The sequence below is a fragment of the Rattus rattus genome, chromosome 3 (assembly GCF_011064425.1).
Source record: "Rattus rattus isolate New Zealand chromosome 3, Rrattus_CSIRO_v1, whole genome shotgun sequence".
Classification (NCBI taxonomy): domain Eukaryota; kingdom Metazoa; phylum Chordata; class Mammalia; order Rodentia; family Muridae; genus Rattus; species Rattus rattus.
The window spans coordinates 98,318,647-98,336,835 of NC_046156.1; the positions used below are offsets into that span (position 1 = coordinate 98,318,647).

The window sequence follows — 18,189 nt, forward strand, 5'->3', positions numbered from 1 at the left end:
GCCTCTGTTTGTTCTTGTTTGTGAGTGTTGGTGTTTCTCAGGATGAGTACAGATTCTTTTCTTGATGAGAGAACTGATAAATACAAGCATAGAGGGTGTGTTGAACAAATTTTAGTCAGGTTTGCTGAGTTTTTTCATTAAAAGAGAACATGTATGTATGCTGGAAATTATGCCTACCCTGATTACTGATGTTCACTCTGAGAGATAAATTAATGTGTTTAAGTTACTGCATGACAGATTTTCATTCAGAATGACAACTGAGCACAATACATTGAAAATTATGCTACTGAACTCTGAAATAAATTGAAAATGATTTACTTAGGAAATATGGAATATAGACATCTACAGTAGAGGTTTTGACTTTAGAGTAAAAATTAATGGGGCCTGAATCTATACAATAATGAATTACATACTTCACAGTGTTAACCTAATATCTATATAAGTAGAAGGATAAAAGTTTATGGGAATAAAGTGTATTAAGGCTTGTGAGATGGTATTAGTTGTTAAAGAGAGACTCCATAAGTATATCCTGTTTTGAAAAAAGGCCAGAATTCTTATAAAAGCTCTTCTTTATTATAAGTACACAGGTGGATATTATACTAGTAAGTTATTATTCAGTTACATAATTTTCCTGTTGGGTTTAGTTATTTGGGATGGATTACTGTATAGATTATCTAGTTCTTATGTTCCTACTTACTTTGCTGTAGCCCTCATCTCTCCTTCAGTTTAATAGCAGTCTGTTGGGTGTGAGTATGTGTATTCATTTTCAGTAAGACCTTGGGTTTATATATATTCACATAAATGTACAAACATGTGCACAGTTATATGCAATGAATGTGCACATATTTACAAAATGTATACATTATTATTATCATTATTATTACACAGATACTTATTGAGTACTTACTGTGTGGATTGGTAGAAATTGTAAATATGTGATTACATTAGAATTTCTGCCTTGGAGTCTAAATGCTGTAGGATTGACAGATATAGGCAATGAAATATGTAAATTATTTGACAAAGATTAACCCAGATAGGCATGTCCAACCTTTTTACGTTGTGATATGACATTGTCATCTACAAAGTTCATGCTCAAGAATTCTGCAATCAAAGTTAAAAAAATTACCCCCCAAATCTCATATAATGTTTTAAGAAAGCTTCTGATTTTGTGTTGGGCCACATTAATAGCTGTCCTGGGTACATATGACCCCTGGGCTGCAGGTGTAGATGAGAGAGCACCTCATAATGAAGAAACCTTTGATTGTGAGGAATTTAAAGACTAGATACAAAAAATGAGATTATTTCAGTAATTTCACGTTGAAATGATATTTTGGGAATTTAGATTTTTAAAATAAATGTTTAACTTTACTTGTTTTCTTTTATTTATTTTCTTTCAACAAGCTTGATAGACAATTTAAATAGCTATGAGTTGCATTTGGGACATGTTATATTTTTATTGGATACCATTTGGTTGGGGAGGAAATTACTGAAAATTTTAAGATTTTAAAAATAAATGAAATATTATAAATAGAAACATATTCTAGAGTGTTGTATTTCTATATATGCCTACAGACATGACTGTACATGTGTATGCAATGTTTTCATGTTGTTCAAGCCATTTATATTTTGGGTTTTCCTGTTATGGGTCTGTAAACCTCATCCTAACTAATGGCATTGACTTAATAGCACAATTTGAAACCCACATGTCACAAGGGAAAAGCTTGTTCTCCTTGCTCTGGTAAAAATTGCCTAAATAATTCATGGAAATCAATATGGCAACAAATTAAAATGCATTTTATTGTCAGCAGATACTGTGGTGGGCAAACTGTAAATGTTGATGAAAAGCAATTGATAGAATTAAGTGTAGGAAGGCTTTTGTTCAGTGAGATGACAGTTCTTTTCCAACATATATTCTTTCTGCTGTCAGAATGAAATAGTGAAAAAAAAAAACTCTCTGCTTTTTTTCAGCTACTGTAAAAAGCTTTATATGACTTTTCATAGATGTCTGTATATTTGCTGTTATCAAAACCCAGAAGACAAGAAAAAAAATTCTAAGTTTACCTGGGAAACAGAATATTTTTCTGAAATAAATCTGGAAGATTTATTTTGCTGTCAAAAAATAACCTACTTTGCATTAGATTATCTTATATCTATATTGCTATAGTAACTGTCATTTAAAAATGTCTCAGCCTGAATTCTCCATCCTTTTCTATTCTTCTGTTCAGTCCTCTTTTCTTCCTCACATCTTTGTTCTTGTGTGCATTTATCTATGCACTCAAAGGCGTCATCCACTGGTGGTAACCTTGAGTATAGTTTTCAATGTTTTAGTGCTTCAGCGTCATTCTGTCTTCTTAAATAACTGCGTAATATCCCAGAAATGGAGACTTCTTTTCTTTTGTGATAGCAATACTCTTGTTACTACTATGACTAGGACTACTATGACTATTGCAACTGCTACTAAATCTCTGTTAAGCTCAGATTAAGAGCCACTGTGCTAAATTGTCTACAGGTTAGCCTTGAAGTTTGATAGTGTTTTATAGGTAAGAAAACTAAGGATAAAAGAACTAATCCCCTCTGCCTTTTTAGATTTTATACAGAGGGCGACATTCAGTATGTTTGCTGCTTGATATATGTATATATTATATATACTATATATAATATAGTTCATATAGTAAGTATATGTTATAGAGTTAGAGATAGGATGGATATATATATATATATATATATATATATATATATATGATGTGTAATACCAATTCCCTTCAGAGTAGAGTTACAGAAGATTGTGATCTTCTTTGTGGGTACTGGGAGTTGAATGTGGGTCCGCTACAAGCATGACAAGCACTCTTAACTCTAATCCAACTCTCCAGTTCCATACTGCTTTTAAATTAAAAAAAGAACTTTAGAATTTGATTTGTTGATATTTCAAATTCTAGGTGTGGTACTAAAGCAATGATCAATATACTTAGCTATGGAATTTTGATTTTTTGATTTTTTTTCTTAAGCCCTTAAGAATTGTATACTCTGGTGCAAAATCATTCAATGTCTACTTTTAGTGTACAAGCACCAAGGTCAATAACATGATATATATGACATGTATGATATGCCTCCTCTGTCTCTAGTGACAATTGTTTCTCTTAGGTTCTGCATAAATTCTTACTTCCTAGGGTTGAGTATGTTTGTATCTCCTAGGGTACACATGTTCTTTGGTTCTGTTCACACCCCCCCACATGCTCCCCCCACTTTGGTCCTAGCAAAGGTGGTGTCTACTTTGTTTCTGCACATTTGAGAGTGCTTTTCATCCCCTAAAGAAAATCACAAGTACAAAATTGGAGTTATTTCTAGGCAGGTGTGGGTTGCTTTGACGAGAATTTGCAAATCCTTATTTGTATTGAGCCAACTCTATTTTGGATGAGGTGAAGCAGAACGAAGCAAGGTTGTGAAGGAAGAAATTGAGAGCATTTAGATTACTGGGCTTATTTATAGGCAAATTCTTGATTCCAGAATGATCAAGCTGGAACTAAAGAGGAGTTAAGCCCAGGCTAAACACTGTGATGTGCAGCATCACAGTGCTTCCTAGCAATGCTAAGCAGGGCTGGTTGTCCTTACCCATCTGACGTAGGATACTATCAGTGTAATTTGGGTCACTGTCTCCTCCTGCCCCCTTGAACTGGTTATTCATGCTTTAGTCTTCCATTAACATTGTAGAGTATGCCAGCAATTTCTTAGGTGTCCCTGTCCCCCTATTCCTCTCCAAATCATTCTCTGCATAGGCTTGGCTGTCCTGAATCTTACTCTGTAGACCAGACTGGCCTTGAATTCTAGTGAAACTAACATATACATTAAAAAACAAAAAAACAAAAAACAAACAAAAAAAACTAAATCATGTTAGTGCTTTTTGATAACTAATCCAAAGTCAGAATTCAGCTCCTGGTTCTGCCTTTTCTCTTTGCTTGTGACCTTGATTGGAGGTATGCATTAGGTGCTGCAACATCATCATAGAGCGCTATATTTGGAGGAGTGAGGACAGATTTGAAGATGGAGGAGCTCCTTGAAGTTGGCTTGGGAGGAATAATTGAGCTTTGCTGAGTAGACTAAGTGGAGTAAAGGCATTCTAAAGAAGGAAATTTGCATTCACATGGTGCTTTCAACTACAGGTTGAACATCTTTAATCTGAAAATTTGAAAGAAATGTGTCACTATTTAAAATGCCTTAAGAGCATACATAGTTCTTCAATTAAGGATGTTCAACTCCTAAGTCTTTGTAAATATTACAAAATAACAATAACAAACAACAAAACAAACAAACAAACAAACTAAAAACTATTCAATGAAAAATTTTCCAAAACCCGACTCATTTCTGGGTTCAGGTTTTTCACATAAAGATTACTTGTACCATCTTTTTGTAAGTGTTTTGTCTCTCAGCAAATCCCAATCTATCCTTTAGATCTGACTTTAAACTTTTCACTCTGCTATAGATTTTTTCCTACAGGAGATATTTTTGTGTTGACTTCTCTGTAATTAAACAGATGCCTTTTATGGCTTGATCTTGCATTTGCTGCTATTAGCTCCTTTAAAACCAGCAACTGATGTACCTGGCTCTCTGTATTTACATTTATAAATCACTATGTAAATATGTTTTGAGTCAAAGTATTTTTGTATCCTGGTTTTCTATAAATAGTTTGGCCTTCCTGGTTTGACTAATTTGAATTCAAATCCTGGCTCTGTCTTTACTTTGCATTATGCCCTTGAGCCAAATAATACACCTCTCTAAGCCTTTATTTCTCTCACTCTTTGTAGATCTACTATGTAAATATAAATGTGTGTCTATCCATTCAGTCTTCCATATGTGCATATTTTTCATTCATTTGAAAACAGTAAAAGAAGGATCTTTCCTTCTTTCCTCTCTCAACTGTGTATGAGAGATACAGATTACCTCTAACAGTCTCGGTAGAGAATGCACATATAGTGCAGTGCTATTCAAAATGTGGTCCTCCTACGGTTTAAATATTCATGAGGTGTTTGTTTCCCTAAGGGAGATAGGAAGATTGGGTCAGAATTCAAGTCATCAGTGTGATTAAGCATGCTGTGTTTCAATGGGGTACCCAACTCCACCTCTCAAGACTTTTGTGATATAGGAGGTAGTATGGTGACTTTATAGCAGCCTTCTCATTGCATGACACTCAAAGGAGCATACATTTAGAGTATTCTTTGGATGGCATTTAAAAAGATCCTTAGTTTTATTTGTATTTCCTTTTGATTAGTAGTATTTGAAAAGTTTGCTGTTCTCAGTAATATGATAGATTTGGATCTGTATTCTAATCTGTTGCTAGTTCATTGGGTTATCATTGCATTCTAGACTTTATTTTATTTTGCCTGACTGGAAATGAAGTTGGGTTAGGTGACAGTTGTGGTCTTTGCAGACTTTAATACGCTAATTGTTCTGTTTTGACTTTTCATTGGTTTTATGTACCCCACATCATGTATCGCAGTTCCACTTCTCTTCTCCTCTACTTGTATCTGCCCTCCACCCTTGCAACCTCCCTCCACCAACAGTGAAACATTGTTGTGGAAACTGCAGTATGTCACAGTGTGTCCCATTTTTGTTCACACTTCTTTGCTTGCAAATATTCATTGCAGTGAGTCATTGGTCTGGTACAGGACTCTGGATTCTGGTACTGTGTCAATACTGGGACTTCACTGAGACTCCTCTGAATATCCTGTTGTAGTCTTGTGTCATGGAGATCCTGTAGTTTTGGATCTGTGGAATTGGCCCCTTTATACACACTAGCAATTCATTGATGGGGTAGATGTTGGGGTGGGCCAATTCAAAGCCCTGGAGCTGAGCCTGAGAGGCATCTGAGCAGTTCAACTCACTGGCTCTCCCTCTTTCATACCCTCTGGGTTGGCTCAACAGCAGCCCCTGCAACCAGGGCCAGCTCTACTCTGCTGCCCAGGTGAGGTACAGAGCCCACTTTCTCGAGTGCTGTAGCAGGTGAAGGGCAGGCCCTGGGCCAGCTTTCCCACCTGCCATAGGTAGCAAGGTGTGTGGATGGAGAGGGCTTCTCTTCCTCAAGCAGTCTGCTGCATGATAGACAAGTTGTTGGGCCAGCTCTCCCATGCTCACATCCTCAGGACTTCCTCTCTCCACCAGGGGCAGCTCTACTGTACTGCCCAAACTAGGTGCAGGGCTTGCTCTCCTATGTGCTGCAGTTGGAGAAGTAAGAGCCGACTCCCCTGCTCTTATGACCCTGTTAGAGCCTGCTCTCCTGCTTGCTGCAGGTGGTGAGGGCAAACAGAAGGGAAGGGGATTTATCCCTTACTGATGCCACTGCACAGCAGACAAATAGCAGGGTGTGCTCTCCACAGTCAGGTTCTCAGGGTTAGCTTACTGGCAAGCCTCAAACCAATGGCTGGCTCTACTGTGCTGCCCGGATGAGGGGCAGGAACATCTCTCCCTTGCTGATGGATGACCAGCTCTCATGCCTGCCATAAGTGGAAAGGGGTGAGGGAGTGGTGCAGACAAAGGTAGGACCAGCTTTCCCACACTCATGCCCTTAGAGTTGCTCATCTGCAAGCCCCACATCTATGGCTAGCTCTACTATTCTGCCCAAGCAAGGTGTACAGAGCATGTTCTTTGGAGTATTATAGTTGATGAGGGACAGGTACCTTTTCTCCTCCTCTCATGACCCTGGGACCATGTCTCCTGCCTGCTGCATGTGGTGTGGAGTGATTGGGGAGGAGGCTATCTCTTCCTCATCTACACCACCACATGTTATATGAATGGTAGAGCCAACTCTCCCATGCCCGTATCCTCAGGACTGACTCGCCTGCACCTCCTGCAGTGTGTGGCGCCTGATCTCCAGGGTCCTGCAGTGGGCTAGACGTGGGGTCAGCTCTTCTGATCTCATTCCCCCAGAGCCAGCTCTCCCAGATGCTCAGATGTGGGGTGGGGCTGCTTCTGCACAATTTTCAGTCATCCACATGTCTCCAAGTGGCAGCCCAGACCAGGGACATCTGCCTGATTTTTGTAGTAAGAGACCCTTGCTATTGCAAGGTCAGGGACCCAGACATGACCCATGGTGGCAGCACAGGCCAGGCCACCACCTTGGTTCCAGGTGGCATCACTGGCTACTCACATCAGGCTGTTCCTCACTACCCTTGAGTCTCCAGTTCTGCCTCTCTTTATTGTGCCCACGTACTTCTGCTTCTCTTTCTCTTCCAGTTCTCCACCACTTACTTGCTTCTCTTAGTGGTGCCTGAGGTCTCTGAGTGTCTGCAGTCTTTTTAGCACTCTTAAGAGTGCTGTGCTCTCCTTATGCCTTAGGGTGCCATCAGGGGTCATCTTAGGCATAGTCTGTGTTAGAGTCCAGAAGTCACTCCGCAAACCACATGAACACTGATCTCAGCCAGACAGGGATGGTTTATTGAACACACACCTAAAGACTAATTGACCAGGGCAACAGCTCAGGCCCAGAGCTCAAAGCTGTGTGCTGGACATTTCTCAGGGCCAGCTTATAAAGGCCAAAACAAAAAAAAAAAAAAAAAAAAAAAAAAAAAGGAGGAGGAGGAGGAAGAAGAGGAGGAAAGAAGAGGAGGAGGAGCTCATATGCAGGTACTGGAATTGTGGCCCAGTGTTCGGCCCTAACTCAAGCCATGTGAGACATAACAGTTCATATTGACCTTTATTTTGAAGGGCCCTACGTGAAGAATATAGTTGTGGGATTTCTGAAGATTAAGAAACCTCATAACATAGTCAGCATGACCCTGTTCTGAGTTTTGTGTCAATGACTTGCAGGCATATTACAGTAACAATATGAAACAGCTGATAGAAATTTAAGGCTGTTTTGTTAGACTATTGTTTGACTATATTGTACATAAGCCATTTGTTGAAAATTATTTCTATTGTGCATAGAGTGTTAATGTTAGAGAAAAGGACAATTCTTAAACAGAAAGAGAGATATGAAGTGGAAACTTAAGGGTTCTTTGGAAAGTCGGCTGGATGGTGTTTTGCAGGCAGACACGTGAAGAAATGTTTCATTAAAGTGGACACAGGTGTGAAAGGCTAAGGCCAACTTGTGAAGTAATGAAGGATTTGCCGAAGCAGACACAGGAGAGAGGATGTTCTGCTAAAGCAAGCACGTCAAAGAATATGTGATCTAAGATTCTTTGCTAACAACACTCTTATATTGGTCTGCCTTACATTCTGTAGTTAAGCTGCATTTGGGATGCCATAGAGAGAAATGCACCAAAAATCTTCTGGTGGTGTGCTGCAGTTTGTAGCCGCTTCCTAGGACATGGGCTGATTGGATGCACGTGCTGAGGCAAGAGCCAAGCTGAGGCAGGGCACGTGGATGGCACGTGGTGTTTGGAGGATATAAATAGGGCTCTGTGGCGTGCCAGAGATACAGCTAGCTGTAATGCTTGTGCGTCTCTCATTTTCACTGATCTTCATTTCCTTGATCTTTGCTCCCCTGAGAGAGGCACAACTAAAAACTCCCAATGTTCCTGTTGTTTTCTCTGCTGACTCAAGCCGAGGCTGAGGCTGGCTGTCTCTGCTAGGTTATGACACCACTGCTGTTAACCTTACTTTACTGAACTGGACTGCTGGTGTATCCATGAAGTGTTTGCAAGTGGATCTAGCTGCCACTGCCTGATAACCTGTGATCTGAACTTCCAATTTCCAGACAACACAGAGTTGCTACAAAGAACCTTTCTAAACAGGTCCCTAAACTTTTCCTCTCCCCATCTTTTCTTTCCCACTACTTCTGGTGAGTGGTGGGTTACAAGGAAGGTTAAATCATCATTAAAAATGGGATTTGAAAAAATTAAAGTTACACCAAACAGAACAATTCAGTCAGAGGTTGAGAGAGAAGCCAGATTGAATCAGTTTGGAGAGGAGTTTGAATTAGAAGAGCTGACTTGAACCATCCAGCCAAGCTCAGAAACCATCCGGGATTAAGTCTCAGAGGCTGAAAACATTCCAAGCATAGGTAAGATTGTTCAGAGGCTAGAAGCTTCTAAGTCTAGACCTAGGTTGGCAGGCAGAAGCAGTAAGCCTCCAGATGACAATTACTACTAAAGAATAAAAGTTACTTTATACATGGTGCCAGTTTGGTGGTTGTCTTGGGCTCATTCCTCGATCTGCCTGTCTGGCCCCTTATGAGGGTCATCTGTCTCAGTTTCATTTCTGCCCTGGGGCCCGCAGTCCCAGGTGGGGTTCTTCAACTGTCTAGATTGCTCCCTGTCCTGGGAGCCCATGCAGGCCTGCTTGGTGCTGGACTGGTGGTTTTCTCAGGCTCGCTTTCTTTTGGGAATGCTAGGCTACTAATCATTCAGTTATTCACAGTCAGAATATTGAGCTTAGCTATTGCCTCTCTGCTCTGCCACCTGTTGACTCACAAATGACTTAGCACCCATCCCTGTGATGCCACCGAGAGCAGGGTTGAGTAGCATTTTTTAAACCATAGCCTAGGTCTTGTAAAATAGTCAGTGAAAAGGTAAAAAGCACTGGAATAGAAACGTGGTTTAAGAAACACCTTGTTTGGATTATTAAACTTCTGTCAGCTCTGTGTTGGTAAGTTGGTGTTAAACATATAATTTATTATATAGCTTGTGATCTTAAGTAGTGACTTGAGTCTAGTTTTGATGTTGTTGCTATAACAAAATAGTTGAGGTTGGGTGGTTATTTTACAAATTAGAAGTGTATTTTGGTTTATAGTTAGTTGTAGGGGCTGGAAACTTCAAGATTGGGTGACTTCTGGTGAGGGTCTCATGCTTTTTCTACTTGTGCAAAGTAGAGAAGCAGGAGGGTGTATGTAAAAGATAATAAAAAAAAAAAACTGCTTACAACAATGATCATAGATGCATTCCATGAGAGATAAATTCACTTGAACAGAGAAAGGCACTGTTTAACACATTCCAGAGGGCTCCATTTTTGTGAATCAAAACCTTCCCAAGGGGCCTCACCTCTCTAGCACTGCTGCATGGAGGAGTTAAGATTGAGCTGTGGGCAGGAGGAAGTCTGTGCACTGAAATCTAGTAGACAACGTATACTAGGGGAAGTAGGCAAATGCTTCTGTATCAAATGCAAATATGTAAATATACTAGGCAGCTGGCTAGACATGTAGGACAAAAGTATACAGAATAGGAGAAAGACTTTAGATCTGTAAGCAGCAAACTCTCTGTAAAGAAACAGACTTTATAGACCTGTGCGCTACTTGGCATTTGTTGCAACTACTCAGCACTGTGATGATAATACACAGGCAGTCTTACAAACGAGACCTTATTTAAAGTGCTAATTGTTTGACATCAAGTAGGTATCCTAGAATTCATTGTGGGACTGATACTCAAGTTAGTGTAGAACATTGAAAGGTAAGGGTAAAATCTTCCAATTTGAGCTTAATTACTTAGAATCAGTATAAATAGTATAAGTTAAAGGACTCACACTTAAAGACTGTACTTCTGACCTGATGACTATATGTTCAGAGGTACTTTTGAACTTAATAATTGATAGATTTTCCAAATACCATACTTAGAATTACATTGGAAAAAAAGAAAAAAAGAAAACCTTTTTCTGTACCCCCAAGCATCTACCAAAAGATTAGCTGGGAGTGGTCAGACTCTCTGAACCCTCTCCCTGTTCCAGAATTGGGTATTGGCAGGATTAGTCTTGTTTATGAAAATCACGGTGTCTGTGAGCCTTGGGGTGGGGGGTGATGGGTGATGTAGATGTCCCATTGATGGCTGAAGCTCCAACATTCATTTATTTTAGTTCTTTGAAACCAGTTATGAGTCTAGTTATCACGGACAATTAGAAAATAAGGCTTCTTTGATGAAAATTGACAGCTGCACTAATCTGTGGGCACAAACATAGCCATTTCAAAAGCAATTTGATGTTCTATCATGTCCCTTTAGCAAAACAATAGCAGTGGCTGCCGTAGGACCTTCAACCGCTGTGGGCATTTGACTAGGTTTACAGTATTACACGGGAATTGCCTTCTGTAGGTGTCAAATCCAATCAGAAAATGATTGGCTACTTCCCTAACACTTGCCACTCTTGCATGAGTAGGCTTCATTTTACCTGGCTGTTCCATGCCGTTGTACACAGAGTCCACAGCTGAATGTTAAAAACGATATCTCAACCTTGATGATATATTTTAGAGAAAATTGTTTTGGTTCATTCGCATTGCCTTAGACATTTCCTTTAAAGATGCTTAGTGAGTGGTTACAGAAAATTACCAACACCTATGCCCCAGCTAGTAATGTGTTTTAGCATCAGCTGAGACAAACTTTGTTCTTTTTCATTAACTCTTCTTTGTTTCTCTAATTCATAAACCTTGAAGATTTCATTCTAAAGTATAACTGATAAGTTCTGTTATTTGAGTAGTGATCCAGATTTCCATCACTTTCTTTTATTTGTGATTTTGGCTAAAATATTGTTGTTAGAATGCTGTTTGTCTTTGTTGAGTCTACTCCTGTTTTCAGAGAGAATTAGAACTTTGGATCAGGGGTTGATTCCTGTGACTTAAACGGGCTTGTGATTAGTGAAGTTTTAAATGCAGATAACTGGTAGGGAACAGAAATTTGATAAAGTAGGTTACCCTTCCCCATTAATGGAAGTTAAAGCATTTGAAGTTTTTTGGGGCTGTCTTTCTTCTCTTCCTCCTTTGTGTTCTTTTTGGATAAAGTAATACTGATTGTCTATTCTTGCCTAGAGTTTTCACAATGGAATGAATAATCCTGATTTACCAATTTCTCTTTTTAATGTTTCTATCTTTGTATTCAAGAGATTTTCAATAGTTACAGAGACAACCATCTAGATGGCCCCTAATCAAGTGAAACATTGGAGTGGGCCAGAATGAATTATTTTAACTGGGATAGGGCAGGGTTAGGTTTAACTGCTATTCACTTTCCCACAACCAAAGAATAAGATGTAAAGAGAATTTCTTAGGAGGATACGCAGAAATGAATGTGAAATTAAAATATTGAGAAACTTAATATTTTTAGTGTTGGAACAAAGGAAAACAAAATTTTGTTTATTCTTTCTGCTAGTGGCCACAGTGAGTTAATAGTATTATTTTTAATCATAAAAGAAATGTATTTCAGCATAAACTGCAAGTATTGAAATAGCTCTTTACTTTTATCAGTGGAAGTATATTTGTAAAATATTGGATACAGGTCAACTGGTTTTGGTACTGTTTGGTTCATTAGGGAAAAAAGAACATAGTCCCATCAGGGTTTTACCTCTAGTTTATTCATCAAGCCAAGCCCTACCCTTATGATAAACTCTTGAAGTCAAATCCTGTAATTCCAGTTCACTCGTAGTTTACAAGTGAAGAAGCAGCAAGTCACTTACTTGCCTAGGCTAAACTTCTACTAGGAGTTGCTTCTGACTTAGGCCTATTAGTGATTTTCTATGTGTTGTTAAGAGAAATAGAAACAACTAGGGCCTTTTTGAGGAGAGATGGATTCATCTTGTTTGAGGAGTAGATTTTCAGGGAAAGCAGAAGGAATGTGGGGATGAAGCAGGCTTCTAAGGAGAATGAATTAGCTCCATTATAGTATTATTAAAGTCATAAATGTGCTGATTTTCCATTGTGGTCTGAAGCAAACCATTTCAGGCTCGTGCTTGCCCACACTCCTGTTCTTTGATGTCAGAACAAATGGGCACGGACTGTGTGTGCATAAATGTCTTAAATACAGTGCATGCTGACCCTAACAGTACACAGAAGCTACTTCTCTAAAATGTGGTGTCCTATACTCCTTTCTGGACTAAGTGTTCTGTGTTAAGGGTTTGTCTCTTGTTTCTTATGCATACACACTATACACTCACTGATAGAAGGTGGGAAAAGATGAATGCAACTTTAAAAGTTAGATTTATTCATGTCACTTTACGTGTATATGTTTGCGTATATTCAATGCCCAAGAGAACATCAGATACCCTGGAACTGGAGATGACTGAGCTGCTTTGTGAGCACTGGCATCCAGATTCTGGGTATTTTGAAAAGGAAGCCAGTACTTTTAACTGCTGCATCGCGTCTTCATCTCCTAAAAATTGCTTAATTTTTTTTAACTCTTTAAATAGGCGTGTGGTTTGAATGTAAAAGTGTCTCTCATAGGCTTATGTGCTTGAACACTTTGTTCCTTGCTGGTAGCACTATTTGTGAAGGTTGTTGGAGTTTGAGGAAGTAGAACTTTACAAGAAGTTGGCTACTCAGAGCAGGCCTTGAGGTTTCGTAGCCTAACTGCATTTCATGTCCACAGTCTTACTTCCTGACTGTGTATGCAGTAGGGCTGGATCCACCTATTTGTCCTTAAATTGCAACTTTTTAGGTATTTTGTATTAGAAACATGGCAAGTAACCAATACAGTGGACATATTCTAAGCAAAGCTGATTTCTGAAAGACTTAAGTTGGCCACATTTGTTAGTGGCACAATTTAGTACTGACTTCTAAGCCTTTAATAATATTTATTGAGAGAACATAGAAATTTTATTTTATTCTTTAATCTTTTTTTTTTTAACAGTCCGGTGCTATTCCCCTCCTGGTCTACCTCATCTCATTCCTCCTCTCCCATCTCTAAGAGGATGTCCCTGCCCCACACCCACCCCATCAGACCTCCTCCCTATTCCCTGGGGCCTCAAGTCTCTCCAGGATTAGGTACATGTTATCTCATGGAGGCCAGATCTGACAGTATGTGTTGGGGGCCTCATATCAGCTGGTGTATGCTGCCTGGTTGGTGGCTCAGTGTCTGAGAGATCTTGGGGGGGGGGTCCAGATTAGTTGAGACTGCCAGTCTTCTTATAGGGTCACCCTCCTCTTCAGCTTCTTCTAGCCTTTCCCTAATTCAACCACAGGGGTCCCCGGCTTCTGTCCATTGGTTGGGTATCTGCATCTGACTCTTTCAGCTGCTTGTTGGGCCTCTCAGAGGACAGCCATGCTGGGCTCCTGTCTATAAGCACACCACAGCATCAGTAGTAGTGTCAGGCCTTGGAGCCCCACCTTGAGATGGATCCCGATTTGGGCCTGTCAGTGGACCTCCTTTTACTTAGTCTCTTCTCCAGTTTTGCTCCTACAGTAGACAGGGACAGTTATGGGTCAGATTTTTTGACTGTGGGATGGCAACACCATCCCTCCACTTAATGTCCTGTCTTTCTACTACTGGAGGTGGACTCTACAAGTTCCCTCTCCCTGTTGTTGGGCTTTCCATCTAAGGTGCCTCACTTCGAGTCCTGAGAGTCTCTCACCTCTCAGGTCTCTGGTACATTCTAGAGGGTTCCCTCAACATCCCAAGGTTGCCAATTTCCATTCTTTCTGCTGCCCCTCAAGGCTTCACTCCTGTTTCTTTGCCCCAATACCTGATCCTGTTCCCCTTTCCCCCCTCCCTGTACCCTCTCCCACCCAGATTCCTCCCTCCATCTGCCCCCCTGTGAATTATATTTTAATTGTATATCCATAAGTACTGGTGATTGAACACAGAGGCTTGTGTATACTAGATAAACATTCTATCACTGAGATATATCATAAACTTTCTAATTGTAAAAAGATAAGTCATGAGTATAAAATCTACTGTCTTCACAAATGCATATGTATGTGTCAGTTAAACCCCTGATAAAATTGGGTAGTGTTCCTTTTGTTGCTATTTTGTGGAATAGTTTGAAGAATATTGGTAATATGTCTTCTTTGAAGATCTGATAGAATTCTGCATTAAACCCAGCTAGCCCTGGGCCTGTTTTGGTTGGGAAACTTTTAGTGACTGGTTCTATTTCTTTAGGGGTTATGAAACTGTTTAGATGGTTTATCTAATCCTGATTTAACTTTGGTACCTGGTATGTGTCTAGAAAATTGTCCATTTCCTCTAGATTTCCCAGTTCTTTTGTAGTAGGATCTGATAATTGTTTGAATTTCTTCAGTTTCTATTGTTATGTATCCCTTTCCATTTCTGATTTTGTTAATTTTTTTATACAGAACATTTAAATATTTATAGTTTTTTTTTATTAACTTGAGTATTTCTTATATACATTTCTAGTGTTATTCCCTTTCCCGGTTTCCGGGCAAACATCCCCCCCCCCCCCCCCCCCCCCCCCTTCTTTTTATGGGTGTTCCTCCCATCCTCCCCCCATTGCCACCTCCCCCAACAATCTAGTTCACTGGGGTTCAGTCTTAGCAGGACCCAGGGCTTCCCCTTCCACTGGTGCTCTTACTAGGATATTCATTGCTACCTATGAGGTCAGAGTCCAGGGTCAGTCCATGTATAGTCTTTTAGGTAGTGGCTTAGTCCCTGGAAGCTCTGGTTGCTTGGCATTGTTGTACATATGGGGTCTCGAGCCCTTCAAGCTCTTTCCAGTTCTTTCTCTGATTCCTTCAACGGGGGTCCTGTTCTCAATTCAGTGGTTTGCTGCTGGCATACGCCTCTGTGTTTGCTGTATTCTGGCTGTGTCTCTCGGGATCGATCTACATCCGGCTCCTGTCGGCCTGCACTTCTTTGCTTCATCCATCTTGTCTAATTGGATGGCTGTATATGCATGGGCCACATGTGGGGCAGGCTCTGAATGGGTGTTCCTTCTGTGTCTGTTTTAATCTTTGCCTCTCTATTCCCTGCCAAGGGTATTCTTGTTCCCCTGTTAAAGAAGGAGTGAAGCATTCCCATTTTGATCATCCGTCTTGAGTTTCATTTGTTCTAGGCATCTGGGGTAATTCAAGCATTTGGGCTAATAGCCACTTATCAATGAGTGCATACCATGTGTTTTTTCTGTGATTGGGTTAGCTCACCAGGATGATATTTTCCAGTTCCAACCATTTGCCTCAAATTTCATAAAGTCATTGTTTTTGATAGCTGAGTAATATTCCATTGTGTAGATGTACCACATTTTCTGTATCCATTCCTCTGTTGAAGGGCATCTGGGTTCTTTCCAGCGTCTGGCTATTATAAATAAGGCTGCGATGAACATAGTGGAGCACGTGTCTTTTTTATATGTTGGGGCATCTTTTGGGTATATGCCCAAGAGAGGTATAGCTGGATCCTCAGGCAGTTCAATGTCCAATTTTCTGAGGATCCTCCAGACTGATTTCCAGAATGGTTGTACCAGTCTGCAATCCCACCAACAATGGAGGAGTGTTCCTCTTTCTCCGCATCCTCGCCAGCATCTGCTGTCACCTGAGTTTTTGATCTTAGCCATTCTCACTGGTGTGAGGTGAAATCTCAGGGTTGTTTTGATTTGCATTTCCTTATGACTAAAGATGTTGAACATTTCTTTAGGTGTTTCTCAGCCATTCGGCATTCCTCAGCTGTGAATTCTTTGTTTAGCTCTGAACCCCATTTTTTAATAGGGTTATTTGTCTCCCCTCGGTCTAACTTCTTGAGTTCTTTCTATATTTTGGATATAAGGCCTCTATCTGTTGTAGGATTGGTAAAGATCTTTTCCCAATCTGTTGGTTGCCATTTTGTCCTAACCACTGTGTCCTTTGCCTTACAGAAGCTTTGCAGTTTTATGAGATCCCATTTGTCGATTCTTGATCTTAGAGCATAAGCCATTGGTGTTTTGTTCAGGAAATTTTCTCCAGTGCCCATGTGTTCAAGATGCTGCCCTAGTTTTTCTTCTATTAGTTTGAGTGTATCTGGTTTGATGTGGAGGTCCTTGATCCACTTGGACTTAAGCTTTCTACAGGGTGATAAGCATGGATCGATCTGCATTCTTCTACATGTTGACCTCCAGTTGAACCAGCACCATTTGCTGAAAATGCTATCTTTTTTCCATTGGATAGTTTTGGCTCCTTTGTCGAAAATCAAGTGACCATAGGTGTGTGGGTTCATTTCTGGGTCTTCAATTCTATTCCATTGGTCTATCTGTCTGTCTCTGTACCAATACCATGCAGTTTTTATCACTATTGCTCTGTAATACTGCTTGAGTTCAGGGATAGCGATTCCCCCTGAAGTCCTTTTATTGTTGAGGATAGTTTTAGCTATCCTGGGTTTTTTGTTATTCCAGATGAATTTGCAAATTGTTCTGTCTAACTCTTTGAAGAATTGGATTGGTATTTTGATGGGGATTGCATTGAATCTGTAGATCGCTTTTGGTAAAATGGACATTTTTACTATATTAATCCTGCCAATCCATGAGCATGAGAGATCTTTCCATCTTCTGATGTCTTCTTCAATTTCTTTCTTCAGTGTCTTGAAGTTCTTATTGTACAGATCTTTTACTTGCTTTGTTAAAGTCAGACCGAGGTACTTTATATTATTTGGGACTATTATGAAGGGTGTCGATTCCCTAATTTCTTTCTCGGCTTGTTTTCTCTTTTGTGTAGAGGAAGGCTACTGATTTATTTGAGTTAATTTTATACCCAGCCACTTTGCTGAAGTTGTTTATCAGCTTTAGTAGTTCTCTGGTGGAACTTTTGGGATCACATAATATACTATCATATCATCTTCAAATAGTGATATTTTGACTTCTTCTTTTCCGATCTGTATCCCTTGACCTCCTTTTTTTTGTTGTCTGATTGCTCTGGCTAGAACTTCAAGAACTATATTGAATAAGTAGGGAGAGAGTGGGCAGCCTTGTCTAGTCCCTGATTTTAGTGGGATTGCTTCAAGTTTCTCTCCATTTAGTTTAATGTTAGCAACTGGTTTGCTGTATATGGCTTTTACTATGTTTAGGTATGGGCCTTGGATTCCTATTCTTTCCAGGACTTTTATCATGAAGGGGTGTTGAATTTTGTCAAATGCTTTCTCAGCATCTAATGAAATGATCATGGGGTTTTGTTCTTTCAGTTTGTTTATTTAATGGATCACGTTGATGGTTTTCCGTATATTAAACCATCCCTGCATGCCTGGGATGAAGCCTACTTGATCATGGTGGATGATTGTTTTGATGTGCTCTTGGATTCGGTTTGCCAGAATTTTATTGAGTATTTTGGCGTCGATATTCATAAGGGAAATTGGTCTGAAGTTCTCTTTCTTTGTTGGGTCTTTGTGTGGTTTAGGTATAAGAGTAATTGTGGCTTCATAGAAGGAATTCGGTAGTGCTCCATCTGTTTCAATTTTGTGGAATAGTTTGGATAATATTGGTACGAGGTCTTCTATGAAGGTCTGATATAATTCTGCACTAAACCTGTCTGGACCTGGGCTCTTTTTGGTTGGGAGACCTTTAATGACTGCTTCTATTTCCTTAGGAGTTATGGGGTTGTTT

At 39.9% G+C, this 18,189-nt stretch overlaps 1 protein-coding gene and 1 non-coding gene across 2 annotated transcripts in view; one reads left to right on the forward strand and one right to left on the reverse strand.

Moving 5' to 3' along the window:
- Nbea (neurobeachin) overlaps positions 1 to 18,189 on the forward strand; it is a 532,117-nt gene that overhangs the window by 18,063 nt on the left and 495,865 nt on the right. The window lies entirely within an intron of this gene.
- On the reverse strand, positions 9,315 to 9,443 carry LOC116897583. The gene has a single exon (XR_004387589.1). It is a non-coding gene; the product is annotated as a small nucleolar RNA SNORA17 (small nucleolar RNA).